This window comes from Bidens hawaiensis, unplaced genomic scaffold, assembly GCF_021521415.1.
Source record: "Bidens hawaiensis isolate Kalapana, Puna unplaced genomic scaffold, B.hawaiensis_p1.1 tig00002825_1, whole genome shotgun sequence".
NCBI lineage: Eukaryota > Viridiplantae > Streptophyta > Magnoliopsida > Asterales > Asteraceae > Bidens > Bidens hawaiensis.
The window spans coordinates 2,288,141-2,305,159 of record NW_027491152.1 but is presented as its reverse complement, the minus strand read 5'-3'; the positions used below and the strand labels follow the sequence as shown (position 1 = coordinate 2,305,159).

At 34.4% G+C, this 17,019-nt stretch overlaps 1 pseudogene across 1 annotated transcript; it reads right to left on the bottom strand.

The window, feature by feature from the left end:
• Positions 1 to 12,409: 12,409 nt before the first annotated feature.
• Positions 12,410 to 14,509, bottom strand: LOC143621288 (transcription factor MYB7-like; annotated as a pseudogene). The gene is made up of 3 exons (XR_013151485.1): positions 14,377 to 14,509; positions 14,183 to 14,312; positions 12,410 to 13,004 (listed from the first exon to the last, which is right to left on the bottom strand). The product of XR_013151485.1 is annotated as a transcription factor MYB7-like (transcript).
• Between the last annotated feature and the right edge of the window lie 2,510 nt (positions 14,510 to 17,019).

Genomic DNA, 17,019 nt, shown 5'->3' with positions numbered 1-17,019 from the left:
CTGGCTGCTTAATCCCAGCCAAGGGCTCTGCCTCTTGGACCCCACTAGGGGCTGCCGCCCCTAGAACCCCGCTGCCTCTGGACTCCCGTTCATTGTGGGTTATATAAAGATAGAAATACGATATGAGTAGTAATAGTTAATTGATACATGTAAATATTATACAGTTAGCCGTGCACAGCTCAAGAAAGGGATTACGATTAACGGTGAACGTAACCGCATTCAGGTGAGTTTCTAGCCCCATTTCCTTGTTATGTTTTCGGGGCTGTGTGCATACTCGATGTGAATGTTAATACGCTTACCTTAAATGGTAAGTGTATGTCTTAATCACGATTGTGATAGTTATGTATGTATGCTTGACAGTACGTGAACGACCTTCGGGTATTGCACGTATTGTTAAGGCAAGTACAGTGTAGTATGTATGATATGTGTATGTGAATAAGGAAGTATGTACGACTATTATATGTATGGTATTAAATGTATGGATATGATAATGAACAATAAGGTAAGGTTAAAGGGTTGCATACCCTAATAATATATCCGAAGGTTGAAGGGTTGCATACCCTAATAATATATGTGAAGGTTGAAGGGTTGCATACCCTAATAATATATGCGAAGGTTGAAGGGTTGCATACCCTAATAATATATGCGAAGGTTGAAGGGTTGCATACCCTAATAATATATGCGAAGGTTGAAGGGTTGCATACCCTAATAATATATGCGAAGGTTAAAGGTTGCACACCCTAATAATATATGCGAAGGTTAAAGGGTTGCATACCCTAATAATATATGCGAAGGTTATAGGGCGTAATTCTCTTTAAAACGTAAGGTATGGTTATGCCAGTATGAAAGTATGAAGTATGTACAAAAGTGTGTAGTTATGAATATGTTGTATGTGGTATGATTAACTAGAACTCACTCAGCATAGCTGACTTTTAGTATGCACGCAGGTGAATAGAATGAGACAGCTGGCTTGAGCGAGGGCACATGGCAGAAGAATAAAGAGTCTGGCATCTGAAGACCTAAGACGTTTTTAATTAATGTTTTGATTTGAAAGACAATATGTTCGTTAAAGACAAAGTTATGAATTTAATTGTAATGTTTATGAAAGTTTTTAATATTCCGCGAATGTTTTAATTAACTCTGATATTTAGAACTTTGTTTATGAGTAAATCCAACGTCAAAAGTAGGGAACCGGTAAGGGGGCCTTATACACATGCCCAAATGTCAAAGAACTTGTATAATAATTTATAAATGATGAAACTTAAGTTTTACAACCCAAAAGTTAACAATAAAGTCTTTAAACAAAAGTTCGTTTTGGTTCGGTTTCCATCTCACAATAAGTTCATTGATGGTTTCCACAAGCCCAAATATCCAAGAACTTGTATAATAATGTACAAATGAAAGTACTTAAGTTTTACAACCAAAAAGTTAACAATAAAGTCTTTAAACAAAAGTTCGGTTTTCGGTTCATATCTAGTTTCGGGTTAAGACCGAGGTTAAAATCCACAAACCCATAACCATAGAACTTATAAAAATAATTTTATAAATTGAGATCTAACATTAAACATGTTTAAACAAGTATTAAACAAAAACTAGTAAGCAAAGTTCGGTTTACGGTTTAGAGCTATTTACGGTTAAACCGAAGCATAGACTCTTAAAACCCATAACCATGGAACTTGTAAATGAACTAAAATGTGCAGAATTTAAGCATGGTTAGTATGTATAAATAAGTTATATAAGTGTATGTATATATATATATATCAAGAACAAGAAGTTCTCCATGAAGCATTGCCTTACAAGGTCCGAAACCTCACCGATCGAGACCGGAGAAGTAACTACCAAAGGTAACAACGGGTGTATATTATATATATGTTGCAGCAACAAGTTTGAATCATATGGAGTTAGTAGAAATCAAAGGAAAACTCTTGTTTATCTCTTAAAGGTCAAACAAGTAAGAACTTGAAGGCTGGAGCTTAGAACTTAGGTTGAGAGTGTTTGATGAGTATGGGAGGTCCAAATGAGTGGTGAGGCTTGGTTTTATGAAGGATAAGGTGTTAGGGTTATCCATAAGGTTGCTTTAGAGATTTCCAAGCTTTCTCATTGGTTTAAAGGGGTCAAACAAGTGATAATAACAACAAAAAAAACGAACTTGGCATCTGCAGGTCTGAGGCCGCCATGCGCGGCCACCCTAGCCTTCATGGCCACTGGGTGCGGCACCCATGAGGATGTGGTTTGGTCAAATCGTCTTGCGTGGTTCGTTTTGCGTCCTGGAAGTTCGTTTTTGATGTAATTTGATCGAAAAGGCGTTTTTGAATCCGTAAAAGGGGTTTTTCAAATTGAACATGTGGGAATGATTTAGTAACATAAAATCCAATATTTTATATATTTGAAATGTTCGGGATATAAATCGGTTCGGTTTACGTGATAAACGAATACACAAACGAATACAAATAGAGCCCGAAATTGACGAATGTCACAGTGGTGGTCGTAGTCGTGGTCATAGTGGTGTAGTTGTAGTGGTAGTGGTAGTGGTAGTGGTAGTCTTAGTGGTGGTGGTAGTGGTAGTAGTGGTGGTAGTGGTAGTGGTAGTGGTGGTAGTCATGGTAGTAGTCGTAGTAGTAGTAGTAGTAGTAGTAGTAGTAGTAGTCGTAGTAGTAGTAGTGGTAGTAGTGGTAGTAGTGGTAGTAGTGGTAGTAGTGGTAGTAGTGGTAGTAGTGGTAGTAGTGGTGGTGTGGTGGTGGTCGTCGTCGTCATGGTGGTGGTCGTCGAGGTATTAGTAGCAGTAGCAGTAGCAGATAGTAGTAGTAGTGACAGCAGCAGCAGCAGTAGCAGTAGCAGTAGTAGTAGTAGTAATGGGACATGTACATAAATATTCGATCTTAATTATGAATGTTTTAAATGAGTATGTAATACTACAAGGGTGGTGAAAAATATAATTGCATAGAAATGATCACATAAAATACATTAACGAAAATTGAGATTAATTTATAATACTATAAAAATATATAAATTTAAATAGAAACAAAACCGGAAATTTAAAATGAGTCTGGTTTTCGGTTTTGAAAATTAACGAATGTTACACCGGAACCCCGTTAGCTAAGGGTTTCACTAACCTAGAAGTATGATATAGTTAGAAGTAGTTAATTGATACTAATAATTATTACATAGTTAGTCGTGCACAACTAAGGAGGGGTATTATAGTTAACGTAGAGAAGAACATGACACACGTAAGTTTCTAGCCCCATTTTCTTGTTATGTTTTCGGGGATGTGTGCATACTCGATGTGATTAGTTAATACACTTACATTAAGTGGTAAGTGTATTCTATATGGATGTTTAATGAACGATATATGGATGTTATAGAAAGGGTTAAGAGTATATATGTAATTATATGAATAATGATATGAAGAAAGGTACGTATGAACATATAGTTGTATGGTCGTATGAAATGAAGAGAGCATAACCTTATAATATCTGTGAGGATAGGGACCAGACCCTCATAATATTTGTGATGATAGGGACCAGACCCTTATAATATCTGTGAGGATAGGACCAGACCCACATAATAACTGTGATGTTAGGGACCAGACCCTTATAATATATGTGATGTTAGGGACCAGACTCTTACAATATTTGTGAGGTTATAGGGCGAAAGGCTCTTTAAAACGTAGAGATGGTTATGTAATGACTGTGTATGCTAACAAAAGAAAAAAGGAAGTTTGAAAGAAAGAATGAACGGAATGTATGAAAGAAAGATTAAAAGGTAAGTATGTAATATGTGTCTTCGGATATGTAAGTTTGAGAATGTAATGTATGTTTCCCGATTAACTCGAACTCACTCAGCGTATATGACTTTTAGTTTGCACGTAGGTAAATAGGTTAAAGGATCTGGCTTGAAGATGTCATATGGTATAGACTAAGTGGCTGGAATTTAATGAAGGAAGACATGATGTTATGTTTTATGTTGAGACAATTTATAATGTTTTAAGACAAGTATTGTATGGTTTGTAAGAAATGGTTGACCTTTATTATTCCGTGAAGGTATTAATTCACTCTGATATTTAAAACCGTGTTTATGAGTAAACCCAATGCTAATGTAGGGCACTGGTACCGGGGCCTTACACTAACCTTTGACGCCATAAGTTGGAGAAAAAGGTCGCTTGTTGAAAATTTCTAGGTTATGATTTGGAATGCAAGGGATGTTGGTGTATTGAACCAAAATTAGACAGTATTAACGTATCACAAAACGTGGTATTCGACAAAATGTCTTTGTGGGGGGGCTGAAAATTAGCCGGTTGGAGACTCTAAGAGGCTGACTGAAGACGTCAATTCCTCCCTGGTTAAGCTGAACTTCGTTGATGAAGAAGTAGATGGTTCAGGTGCACATGAGGAAGAGCAGTTTGTTAGTCAGCAAGTTGCCAGTCCTCAAGTGGTTCAAAGAAAGTCACAAAGACAAAAGAGGCCTAACCCTAAATATGTAGTCATGTATGCTAAGGTGGCAATCACCGAAGACATGTTGTGTGAGCCTGAAACGCACCAAGAAGCATGTCATAAATATGAATGGTTTGTAGTAATGAAGGCTTAATTGGATGCGCTTGTTTTAAACCAAATGTGGGATATAGTTCCAAAACCCCACGATGTTAACTTGGTCTCATGTAAGTGGGTCTACAAAATGAAGCAGAAAGTAGATGGAACCATTGATAGGTTCAATGCTCGTTTGTTAGCTCGAGGGTTTTCACAACAACTTGGGTTAGATTATGAAGATACCTTTAGTCCCTTTGCAAAAATTATAACTGTTCGGGTTCTCTTAGCCTTGGTAGCTAATGAAGGCTAGAAATTATGGCAGATGGATGTCCAATATGCGTTCTTATATGGATAACTCGACCACGCCATTTACATGATGCAACCAACGGGTTTTGAAGATCAAAGGAATCAGAAATATGTATGTAAGCTGATGAAAGCAATTTATGGTTTGGAGCAGTCACCAAGGGCTTGGTTTGGTAAGATTGCAGAATTTTTAGAACAAGCGGGTACGAACTTACTTCAGCCGATGGCAGTTTGTTTGTTAAAAAATTTGGTGAGAAAATTGTGTTTATTCTCATATATGTAGATAATTAATCATTTCAAGAGATGTTGAAGAAGAAGTTGAACTACTGAAGTTAAATCTGTCCACTCGGTTCAAAATAAGGATCTTGGGAGGCTAAAACATTTTCTAGGTCTAGAGTTAGACTACACTGAAGATGGAATGGTACTACATCAGAGAAAGTATACCACAGATCTGTTGCACAAGTTTCAAGTGACTTCACGCAAGTCGGAAACGGTTCCTACGGACCAGAATGTTAAGTTGTACGCCACTGAATGGAAAAAGTTTGATGATCCAACCAGGTATAGAATGATGGTTGGTAGCTTGATATACCTCACGTAGACTCGACCTGGCATTGCATTATTTGGGCTTCTTAGTCAGTTTATGCAAGATCCAAAGAAGCCACACATGGTAGCCATGAAAGAAGTGCTAAAATACGTTAAGGCCACAACAGGTTCAGGTATATGATTTGGAAAAGAAGTTGAACCTGAGTTGTTTGGTTATTGTGATGCCGACTATGTTGATGTGAATGGTATGTTTTTTTGTTCGAGTCCAGTTCTTTATCTTGGTGAAACAAGCGTCAACCAACGGCCTCGCTATCCTTGACAGAAGCTGAGTATCAGGCTGCTGCAATGGCAACCCAAGAATGTGTGTGGCTGGTCGAACTGTTAAATAACCTGAATCAGAAAGTGAAGTATCCAGTGATGCTTCAGCAATTAAGTTGGCTCAGAATCCAATGTTCCATGCTAGGATGAAACACATTGAAGTCTACTACAATTTCATTAGAAAGAAAGTATAAAATGGTGAAATTAGTTTGGTAGTGATTGACAGAGAACGACAAGTTCCAGATGCTTTTACAAAAAGCTTAGTTGGTATGAAGTTGAGACAACACAATGCAAGTTTTGGAATGGTGGATTATGACATTTAAGGGGAGTGTTGAAAGTCAAAGTCAAATGATGTTTGTCTCACGTGTCAATTTGTGTCACCTTTGTTTTTATTATTGAATAATTTAAGAGAATAAGTCTAGTCTTCTTATATGGTCGGTTTGTTAGCTAGTTTTCTGGAGTAGTGGAGTTGAACATTAGTTTGTTTTAGTATTTACGCACTTGTATTTCTCAGTTTTAATTTATTCAAAAACATTTGAGCAGTCATCTTTGTGTGTCAATCAATTGCTCTAAGTGTGCATATATGTGAAATTGTGTGTGTGTGTATTGATCGTATGTTACCAATTTAACATGCAGTTGGCTCAGTTTCGAACCAAACCAAGCTCAATCATAAATATATTGCTCTTTGTTTTTAAATTCAACCCGCTCGGTTTGACTCGCTTTCAAACCAAACCAAGTATGAGCAAACATGCATTCATTTCGGCTCGGTTCGTGAACAACCCTATGTTTATAGCATTTTAAACATCTAATTTTTAACTTATTACATGCATTTATCGTAACCTTACCTCATTATTTGGTGAAACAAGGGAATGAAATCTATTTTGGATTGTTTTTTAGCACACAACTATTGAGAGAGACAATGGATTAAAAAGATGGATTTGTATCGAGACGAATTGAGCCGTGAGAAGGAATTTTAGGGTTTGGGCACATACGGATAATCAATTTAATTTTTAAACAAATATTTAAAGGGGGGAAACCGAACTGAACCGGTTTATTAATAAAACCGGTTTGGGATCTTTTCAGTGCAAACTTGTTTGGGATCGGTTCAATGCAAACCGATCTGAAATGAGTTGTCAATAATATCGGTGTCACACAAACTGACCTAACCTGCCGGTTCTGTGACCGGTTCCCCTTCTGAACTACCAAATCAGACCGGTTTGAGGGAAAACCGGTTCTAAACCAAACCGAACCGAACCGAATTGGACCAGGCCTTTTGAATTTTCTAAATCACTTTTTAAACTGAACGGATTTGTCTCAAACCAGTTTGGATTATGGTTTGACCAAACAAGTTCGATTTGGAAAAAAACACCTCTAGTTGCTATTTGCTAATACTATGAATTGGGCCATAATAAATTTAACTAGACTAAACAGGCCTAGTAAATATGAAGTCGGTTTACAATAGGGAATTAAAAAAGAAAGTAGGGTCGGCAATTAAGAGGATCTTCGATGGCTTTGAGGAGGAAGCAAGGAATCAATCGGCATTTGGAGTTTTAAGTCTACGGATTTTTACAAATATTCTCCTCTTAAACCTTTTAACTACATATTTCTTAAATGCTGAACATTTAATTGCGTATTTCCTCTTTTAGTTTGCAATTAACCTTTTACCCTTTTCTATTTCAATACCCTAATAAAAACAAATTAACTTAATTAAAAGCAAATTCAAATTAATATAGATATATAATATAATATAATATAATATAATACAATCTATAATATATATAAGCGAAAACATAAAAATCCTACGTGTCGCGATGTAGGATTTCTCATGCATTTGACCCGAATTAATGGATATGGGTCTTATCAAACCCAAATATTTTTAAACGGGTTATAACATCTCAATAAATTAAAAATTAATCTCACAAAATATTTGATATAAAAATCATATAAAGTAGTGATATACTAAAAATTAATATATGATTTATTTAAAAAAAGATATATATTATTTATAATTAAAAAACCAATTTTATAGTACAAATAAACGGGTATTGAGTCTTATCAAACTCATATAACTTTTAAACCGTGTTATAACATCTCATTTATTTGTGAAACAGTTTATCATCAAACCTAAGTATATTATTAATTTTCATATAATAAAAAATAAAAATTCAAAAAAATAATTAAACTATTAGAAACAAATAATATAAAACAACCCCGTAATACGGGGGATAAAAACTAGTAACACATATATGTAGATATCATCGCACACCATGGTCCATTATCACTCATTTCATTCACTCCAAAAAATATGTTTCTACCTAAAAGCCTACAACGTCCCACTAAATGGAACACCCATTTGAAAACAGGCAGATCAAAAATCCACTCCCTATTTCCCTTCTTTATTCAATTTGCAGGTCGCGAATAAGAATTTTAGGTTTGTTTCCCCCACTAGTGCGACGAAAAAAATACGTGCGAGTGGCAGCTATGGTCCCCACGACCATGTTAGTCTGGAACAGGAGAAGGCAAGAGATTAAGATTTTGTAGCCAGCTATGAAACGAGAAGATGCTGATCTCGAATCCTCATGAAATTTTTAACCTTCTATGTTTGAAACAAAGAATTGTAGATGGCTCTGTGTGTGTGTGTGTGTGTGAGAGAGAGAGAGAGAGAGAGAGAGAGATATGTCTGCCCAGAAGTTGCAGGGTCTCACTGGAGAAAATGATCGGGTGATGGTGAGTCTCCCCGGACGTTGCAAGTCTAGCCAGGAGAGAAAATGATCTATCTGTTTTTTACTGTGTTTCAAATATTAAGGGTAAAATTGTCAATTTGGAATATATATTTTAAATTAAGAGGACATGTGTAATATATGTTTAAAGAAGGAGAAATATGTAATTTAGGGTTTAGATTTGGGGAAATATGAAATAAATGATATTAACTTTTAGAGATCAACCAACAGAAGCAATATAATATAACGTAAGAAAACAACATACAACCTCGACTAGCAAGGAGCTAGTCACACCAAAAGGAACCATCACCAACCTATTACAAACAGTGGTCATGCCACTCAAAAACAAAACCAACAAAAAACAAGCTAAACTAAACACTTAGATATCAAAAGCATTTCATCTATCCCAGCATAAGCTCGGGTCTTTTAACCTGCTACGAACCCACAAGAGACCCAAAGATTTAATCTCACCAATCACACTATGCCGTCGAGCCGGCTTGAACTCAAAAACCAACGCATTCCTCGTTTTCCAAACACTCCAAATTGTAATAAGATATATAGCGTGAAACACCTTTGCTTTCTTTTATGACAGTCTCGAAAACTTATAAAGATCCAGAATGTCTCGAAAAGAAAACCCGAAAAACATAGGTTCCTTCCACCAATTCGTAAAAATGCTCCAAATCGTCTATGTGAACCCGCATGAAACAAACAAATGCTCCGCCGATTCCTCATATTCCCCACATGACGGGCAAAGAGTGGAGACAAGCGGAACATTTCGCCTAAACAGTGAAGTGTGCGACAGAATTGTAGGTTCCCAGCCGAATCTACACGGAAATATCTCGTATTACGTAGGTGCGGAATCCCTACGTAAGACGATACGAGTGTTAGACGCGATATACGTTAAACCCAAGTACAAAGACACGTTACAATACTCAATAGACACGTTGTATTGCAACTCCTTTAACACGTGATATCCAAATCACAATTACACGTACTGAACCACTGTTTTCAAAACAAGCCGTGGCCAAACATATATAGTTATCGACAACTTCGCCTAACAGACTAGGCGAAGTTGTTGATAACTTCGCTTGTCCACAAGTTCGCTTGTATTAGGCGAACTTATACAAGCGAACTTGTGAAACAAGTTAATTAAAACATCAATACAAATCAAACTAACACGATTAAAGACACTAGATACTGAACTACTGACATCATACACCAACAGGAATATTCTCCATTTCGGCACGCCACGCAAAAATTCTCACCTTTTTAGGAACTAAATTGTTCCATGTTATGATGTAATATTCCACATTCCGCAAAGACTATGCCAAACTCCTCTTCAAACTTATAACATAAAACAATCTATCATATATTAATAAGGGAAAATATGTAAATGCCTCTTAATTCTATTTATTTTTGGTTTTAATTCTAGTTTACTTTAAGCCGTTCGAAAAAAAAAATTAAGTTTTAAACTTTTAATGTGACCATCAAATTTTTCAACGCAATTTAAGTAGTGAATCCATGACCAGATCAGTTATAAAATAACCATGGATAATAGAAAATATTAGTCTTATCAAGGGAATATGGGAAGATATGAATAATAATAATATGTGGTTTAAAGTACAAGGTATATATTTTAATAAAGAGAACAGGTGATGCATTAAAGATAAAATAGGTAAGATGAAGCTGGTAAGAGTTTGTTTTTTTTTTAACCATCATTTCCTTGCTACGATAAATAATTCGACACAACAATTAGGATATAAGAATAAATATAATTTGTATGATATGACTAAGTTGACAACCATTATTATTTATATTATAATAGATTAAAATATTTAAATTATATTATATATACTTCCTCCGTCTCATTATAAGTGTCATAGTTAGACTTTTCAAGTTTTTCCTTTTCAACTTTGACCGTAAATATTTTTGTTCGTGTCATATAATACTTGATTAAAATTATATCAATGAAAAATGCATTTAAAACCCAATCCATTCATATATTTTACATCAAGTATTATATAACACAAACAAAAATATTGTCGGTCAAAGTTAAATAAGAAAGACTTGAAAAATCAAACTATGACACTTATAATGGGACGGGGAGAGTATTAGCTTGGTAATTGTTGATAAACAATATTTCCCTCACTTCTTAATCATGAGTTTCCCTAAATCATTGGGTGTATACAAATATACGGAGAGAATAATTAACACCTAAGATTTTTGTGTGCCCCTATATCTCTCTCTCTCTAAATTCGGTTTTCAACACAACCATAATCTCCATCACGAACATACATTCTAAAGAGGAACTCGACCAAGTTGGCATTCATGTCATCAGGATCATATTCATATGTCGTGGTTGTCGGCTGTAATAGGTACATTTTAGTTATAGGTTTATCATATTATTCATGTTTTTCCATTACTTAAATGAAGACCTGATCAATATACATTGCATCGCCCTGGCGTTAGCCTTTTTCATAACTGAAACTCTGTAAAAAATAATTTTTGAATAGTAAATAAAAATAATTTTATTTTACATATTCTAGATATTGCTCGAACTTAGTCGAAATGAAAGTATTGGTTGATCAACAATCTATAACCAAATGGTTTGTTAGGTGTAGCCTAACGGTATCAATGCTTATATAATAAAAACAATATATATATAAATCAGGTGCCACAAGCTTTTGATTGGGCTATGTGGTGGACTTTGGTTGGGCCACATCAATTTCAGTAACCCAACCGATATTGATTGAATGTGAGTTTGGATGTTGAAGAAATATTTTTTTATAGGTTTAGTTTGATACCATTTATTTGATTTTCAGTTGGGTTCAGATCCGGTACTGTAATATGTTAATTCGAACCTAACCATTACTAACTGAATTCGCGTCGAATCGTCGCCGCAAAACTTGGGTTATACAACCGACGCAATTCGTGTGTACAGCCATCGCAACGTTTGGGTTTTATTAGCTTAATAAGCTTCAATATGTTATGATTTGGTATTATAAACCATATGGTATCATAATTCGTCTAAGCGTTAACTAGTTTTTTTTTTTTTAGTTTAGTGTCGGAAACGTAATGAACCTAACCAATAACGACCGAATTCGTGTAACTTTGATCAACAATTGTATGTGTGCCAGCATTGTTTTAAGCATTTAAAAATTTATTTTTTGATTTAGGGTTGGTGTCATAATGAACTTAACCGATACCAATCATATTAGCGTCAGTGCGCCACCGCATGCAACGCAGAGGGTTGGTTACCTAGTTACAATTAACAGCGAAATCCATCTAGAAATATAAGCATCTAAACAATCAAATTTCTGTTTATATTTCTCAATATTGTTTTTAGTTTATTTGATTTCATACTTATATTTTTTTGTTATTTATAAACTTTTATTAAATTTAAATCCATATCATAGTTCGCCACTATTTGTGTCACTGTGTTGTGTTTTGACACCCCTCTAATTTAAATTAATGTCTTATGTACCGAGATTCTATTAAATTGTACTGGATTATATGATATCATCAAATGATCATTCGTTCCCCAATATAACTCGAATGACTTTTCGAATTATACTATCCGTTTATTCCTCAATATTGATTCAAATACATCCGAAATGATGTTCTGTCTCATTACAAGTAATGTCCTATATATGGGTTCAAGAACAAATTTTGCCTACAGCTAATAGCTACGATATACTACCACCATAGTTGAAACTTGAAACATTATATGATTTTTTTAAAACATTTTTTTTAAAACTTCTTTTAACAAATTCATAAATTAATAAGGTTTTTTGACAAGAAGTCCATTTTCATTTAAATAAGGAATCCCAAACACACCCTTAGTTGTTGAATGTTACAAAAATCTTCATCGAACAAAATCTTTCTTTATTCTAATAACATTGAACTGAAAATGTTTCACTTTCAGAACTAGCTGTAAATGGCCAAAAAGACAATATACTAATAAAACATAGCTAGTCATCCTAAATTCCTAATAAAACATAGCTAGTCATGGGAAAATTCGAAGACAATAGTTTTAGACATAATTAATAAACTTGGCCTTCAATTTATTTCTGCATTGTCTTCAACATGTGTATTGTATGTTGGCCATAGAAACTCATCAGTCATCAACATATCCTGGTAAGAAGAATATTGATAGATGAAATCGCTGACAAAATCAAAAGGTGACCACAAGTGATTGCCTGATGGTATGATGGTATCATTGTCCGGTATAAATGGCTCGGTCCAGAAATTACCAATCATTTCATCATCTAATGTTTGCAGTGTAAGGTCACTTGAAATAGCGGAGTCTATACCACTCGACCAACATGAAAACAATCCTGAGCTTGAAGGAGATGATGGTAATTGATCAGAATATGGTAGTTCCAGAAACAATCTTCTTCCATCCTCCTGAAGTTTAAGATCTGTTTCTTTGACACTATACACTTTTGGATTAGCATGATCATGCTCAAGGATTCCTGTGTGTTCACTTTCGGACACAGTTTGGTCATCTTGAGATTGTTTCTTCAAATGTGTGTTCCACGGGTTTTTTATTTCGTTGTCACTTCTTCCTGGCAACTTTGTAGCTATTGTAGACCATCTGTAGATAAAAGAGTAGAACACTGGAATTAAAAATCTACACGAAATGTACAAACTAATTGTTTGTTTTTTTCATTAAGAGATAAAATGAGCTGATCAAATAGTCATTGTAACACACAACATAATTACCTAAATGTATAGAATGAATTTTGAAATGAAAATTTATCACACTTAATAGAAGTTACACGGAAAATCTAAAATCACTAGCAAAAACATGACACGGGGTTAAAACAAAGATGACACTTTTTAAAGCATTTACAATGATAAAACCACAAAACACAAAATAGAGTGCCTTGTAGCTCAAGCATCAAGAAAATAATTATGGTTCAAAAACACCAAAAAAATCATCCAATAAGGAGACCAAAGTACCAAAAACATCTCCTCGCTATATTTTAATTATAAATCTCTTTAATTTAATAAAATACATTTAAAATAATTTAATATTAGTTTTACCCTCGGGAGAAGTTTGTAATTTGAAAGCTCTCACTCGCTTTTTAGGTTCAAGCGTATGAAACAACCACGTGACCGTCTGTGAAAGGAGAAACACTTGATTGGAGGGTTAGCCTCTATTTCAGAAAAAATCACGTTTTAAGTCATGCGTAGTGGGCGGGAAATAGGGGCGAATTTGGGCGAAGTTGGGCGACAACACCGCCCCTGTGGGCGACAAAAGGGGCGAAAAGGGGATGGGCGAGATGTTTTTGTCGCCGGCTTGTTTGTGAGAAATATTATTATTATATTATTATGTGTGTGATATATATATATATATATATATATATATATATTAGGCTACAACACCACTACACCCCAAAAACAAAAACCCATCATTTGTCACATGGCGCAAAACGCCCTATTTTATAGTCCCTTTACTACGCATAGCCTTACTATGTATCCGAATTGATGTAACGTATCCACCTTAAGTGGAGGCTAAAAGCGTAACTTTAAAAGTAAAAAAAAAAGGCTAAAACGTTTGATTTATCGAAGGATCTCCCTCATTAAAATGATCATATATGTGATAGTTGTTTTGTGCCAATTGAAGTGCAACTTCATAGATAGATAGATAGATAATTCTATTTTCTTTTACCAAATTTAAATAAATTATCATCTAGATAATTTATTCAAATCAAGGTAAAGTTCACCTAATTTTTTCAATTTTATAATAGAAAGATGATATAAACTTACCAGTTTCCAATCTTGTTATGTAAACTTACGATGACATTGTCTTCTTCTTCTGTAAAATTCCCATGTTTCAAGTCCGGGCGGAGATAGTTCATCCATCTCAACCTGCAACTTTTACCGCTTCTAGAAACACCTAAACAGAAAACAATAAGATGAAAATGTCCAAATCCATGCTAAAAAAATATGATCCCACATACCAGCAAACTTGGGAAGTAAACTCCAGTTCCAGTGGCCGTATCTCTGGATGTAGGCTGTTAACTTCTTATCTTCGTCTTCAGTCCACGCACCTTTTTTCAGCCCATTCTTGTCATAACATGAAATCTTCCCCATCTTTTTGCCTCTGAACTCTACCTACGTGTCTAGATCGATGCTTGTGGCTAGCTATAAATACTAATTAAGATAGGTGTTGATCCAAAGTATTTATATATACCTGGCGATCTTTCCTTGCAACGTGCTCAAAATGAAAGATTTTGGGGATTTTTTATGATCAGGATTAAAAAAATGTATTAGAATAACATATATTATTATATATATTAAAAAGTGGATATTTGAATGTGAGTTAATTTTACTATTCATTTTACTATTCATATTTACAATAACAACCCCTCTTTTTATATGTTAAGTTACACTTTTGTTTTTCTTAGGTTAGAAAATAAATATATAAAATGTCAAAACTGAACCCTCGATCCGGATGAATATTATCTAATAAGATTAAAACATGATTTTAGTGTCACAAGACCTTGATTGGGCCACGTGACAACGCCTTATTGATCCATGCAATTTGCTGTTTTTTTAATTTACTTCTGGTACCATAACGAACGTAATGAAATCGACTAAACGCTAATTTTTTTGTGTGCTTTAGTTCTGGTATCATAAAAAATGTTTTTACTTCCGGTACCGTAACGAATGTAATAGAAACCAGCCGAATGCTATTTTACTTTTAGTTCCGGTACTATAATGAATCCGAATTTGTGTCGGCTGACCTCCTCAATGCCCGACACCGTCAACGCTTGGAGTTTTACCAACAACTGAGTTTAACTGACCCTACCCCATTGGTCTGCTTAAATTTCTCATTTTTTTCTTTTTGATTTTGTTTTGTTTTTAATTTAGTTCCGGTTTCGTAATGAACATAACCGAATACACGTCGAGTTACCTTCTCAACGCCTGAGAACAACGCCGCTTGGGTTTTACCTCAGCATGGACTTTTAACAACCAAATAAATGTCGTTTTAAATATTTTAGTTTTTTTATATGCTAATCTCTTTATATGTTAGGTCAAAGAATATATATTTTTAGAATGTTCGGGCCTTACCTACATTGTTTATACCGGAAAGAACATAACTAATACCGAACGAATTCGTATTGACTCGCTGTTAAAACGCCCGGATTTTACCGACCAATTTCGCTGCACAACGCGCGGGTAAATTCCTAGTTCCAGATTAAAAACGTGAAAGTAACTTTTTTTTTATTCGAGGGAGAAAAGAGGGGCCATAAACTTGTCAGTTTTTGCATCTTTGATATAATATAAAATTATAGATTGTAGATTAGGTTTCTTTAAGTAAAGAAAACATGGTCACTTGACATTAAGGATATCTGGATATATATGGTTAGTCATTGATTTTGCTCAACTTAGAAGTGTGCTCCTTCTACTGATTCAGTGCCATGTCTTTTGCCCAGCTTGTGTTATATTTGTTCTTTTTTATTTTTTTATTTTTTATCTTTGATGAATCATAATTTTTGAGAAATCAAGTCAGTGTGCCATATGTTCACCGAGTCATTGTGCAAGCAGCATAGTCGCTGGGTGCTTGTTTTCGGGGTAGTTGTGTGAGAATTAATTAACCAAGTCGATGAACATGTTTTCTATGTGGGCAGGAGGCCGGGGCCTTGGGTTGTGTTTTCTTGTATACATGTTATTGTTTTATTAGCCAAAAACATAGTTTATGTAACATCAATCACTTAATGATTAGATGAAACAAGTATATCGCAATAGGCCGGACGGATATCATACATCAAAATTAGTCGTTTTAACTAACAATTTGTAGGTTATATGTTATTTGGTCAAATCTTTTTCTTGGGCAGTCAGATTCGTTAATATAAAAGGATTATGTTTGAACTAGGTTATTAACCCGTGTACAACACGGGTGGAAATATTTAAATTTTCGAACAAATACATGTCATTTGAAAGGACAACATAAGTTGTTATTGTAGGTTATTTATATTTGGTATTTACAGAGATATTAAAGACATGAAAATTAGAAATATTACACATGAAACAACAATAACACAACTTACTCAACTGGATATAAAGACTATCGGCTAACTTGAATCGACATAGATGATCAGAAATTTCATTTATGTAAAAGTATCTAACCCACCAACATATTTCTATAATAGTAATCCATGCACATGGGTTGAAAACATAGAACCAACCATATAAATATAGACAAACATAAAATTTCATAACTAACATATTAAACCAACACAAATATTTAACATAAGTTTGTAACCAAAATACTAAACATTTAAATTGTGTACATAAAAACTTAATACTTACACAAACTTACTATACACCTAAATTAAAAAACCAAATGAAGACATGAACATGTTATCATTATATTAGCCCACCATCAACTTCTTCGATGTTTAATATACACGGGTGGAAAAACATATCAACAAACCTAATAAATATGCATAACATATTCAAGCAATACAAATATGATACACAAGTTTTTGACCAAAAAGTTAAACATTTAGATTGTCTAGATATTAAAAGTTCAAAGTTAAAATAACTTAATGTACACAGAACCAAAAAAACATTCACAAAGACTAACCTTGTTCTTT